Raw genomic sequence first — 2500 nt, forward strand, 5'->3', positions numbered from 1 at the left:
CGTAATATCAATGATCTAAACAATAAAAGGTGATAATGATTATAATCAAGTTGTAAAATCAAACAGTTTGTAGAATGAAAAGTAATTGTCACTCAGAATTCTTCTTTTCGATAATGCATAAACGGAATAGATGATAGTGATGCTGATAAAATGATAAATGGTGATAAATGGCAATAATGATGCTTATGATCATGACGATTATGTTGATGCTGATAACAAGAATGATACTAATGAAAAGAGCAACAGCAATAATAATGATGATAATAATAATGATGATGATAACGATAATAATGATGATAATGATAAAAATAATGATGACGAAGATAATGATAGAAATAATGATGACGAAGGTAATGATAATACTAATGCCAATGATAATGTTGTTGATAATTATATTAATAATGATAATAATAATGATATTGATAATAATAATAGTAATAATGATGATGATGATGATAATGATAATGATAATGATAATGATAATGATAATAATGATAGTAATAATGATAATGATAATAATAATAATAATAATAATGATAAAAACAATGATGATAATGATGATAATATTGATATTAATAATAATGATAGTAATGGCAACAATAACGATAATAATAATGATGATGATGCTGATGACGGTGATGATAATAATAAGGATGATGATGATAATGATGATGATGATGCTGATGACGGTGATGATAATAATAATGACAATAATAATAATAATGATGATGATAATAATAATAATAATAATAAAGATAATAATAATAATGATAATAATAATAATAATAATAATAATAATAATAATAATAATAATAATAATAATGATGATAATGATAGCAATAATAATAATATAATAATAATAATAATAATAATAATAATAATAATAATAATAATGATAATAATAATAATAATAATAATAATAATAATAATAATTGTAATAGTAATAACAGTAATAATAACAATAATGATAATGATAATAATGATAATGATGTAATAATAATAATAAAAATAACAATAATAATAGCAATAGTAATGGTGATGATAATAATGCCAATAATAATAGTGATAACAATAATAATGAGTGTACTAATAGTAATGATAATGATAGTAATAATAATAATTATCATAATGACATTGATAGCAGTATTATAACAAAGATAATGACAATAACAATAATGATAACCTTGTATAATTATTGTGGAATTTGTGTCTTTCCGATGAATATGGGAGAATGAAAAATATATCGACTACGTCTCACTAATAATGATATAGTTATATTGATTATGATAATGATAGTTATTATCAGTATGATTCATTTTATTCTAATTTATGATTTCGTTATTCTCACCAACACAATTATTATTATATGTTAATGATGTTGAAGTACAGAGGTAATTATAGTTTTATTTTTGATAGCACCATAATCGATTCCTCTGTTATTAAAATCACTGTAAATATATATCAGTATTATCAGCATTATTGGCGTTATACCTTTTAGCATTATTAACACCCGTGATACTATATGAAGTTTGCTTAGACAATTTGCCCATCCCGAAGACATTGATAATAATGATAATAATAATAATGATAATAATAATAATAATAATAATAATAATGATAATAGTAATAGTAATAATACTAATAGTATTGATAATCATAATAATAATGATGATGATAATGATAATAATAATAATAATAATAATAATAATAATAATGATAATAACAATGATAATGAGGATTAATAATATGATGTGATTAAAGAATAGCGATAATAGTAACAACAATAATGAGCAATTCTGAAGATAATGATAATAACAATAGATAATGATAGTAATAGTACTAACAACAACACTGATATTAATAATGGAATGATAACAATAATCTATATCATAATTCTACGTTGCGCTTGCATTTTATGCCTGAAATCATATTCCGTTTGACTTCTTTTTTTTTTTTTTTTTTTTCTTTTTTTTTTTTTTTTTTTTTGATGTGAGTTGAGCATTTCATGCCTGGACATATATTGCATGTGACTGTGAGCATGGAGTTAGTTATTTATCATCATTATATTAATAATGGGGATACTACTACTACTGCTACTATTCATTATCATTACTAGTATTATTATCATTATTATTATCATTATTATTATTGTTCTTGTTATTATTATTATCATTATTATCATTATCATTATTATTATTATTATCATTATTATCATTATCATTAGAATTATCATCATCATCATCATAATTATCATTATTATCATTATCATTATTATCATTATTATTATTATTATTATTATCGTTATTATTATTACTATTATTATTATCATTATTATTATCGTTATTATTATTATTGTTATTATTATTATTGTTATCATTATTAGTGGGGGGGTAATGAGAAAAGAAGGGGGAGAAGAAAGAGGGGAGAGGGAGAAGGCAGAGGAAAGAGGTTTAAAGAGGAAAAGAAAAGAAGATTGAGATGGGAGGGGGGAAATGGCAAA

At 21.5% G+C, this 2500-nt stretch overlaps 1 protein-coding gene across 2 annotated transcripts in view; it reads left to right on the forward strand.

Annotated features, from left to right (window-relative positions):
• The window catches only part of LOC125028284 (formin-like protein 3), a 14397-nt gene that overhangs the window by 9380 nt on the left and 2517 nt on the right, over positions 1-2500 (forward strand). The window lies entirely within an intron of this gene.

Source organism: Penaeus chinensis, chromosome 8, assembly GCF_019202785.1.
Source record: "Penaeus chinensis breed Huanghai No. 1 chromosome 8, ASM1920278v2, whole genome shotgun sequence".
In the NCBI taxonomy this organism is placed as follows: domain Eukaryota; kingdom Metazoa; phylum Arthropoda; class Malacostraca; order Decapoda; family Penaeidae; genus Penaeus; species Penaeus chinensis.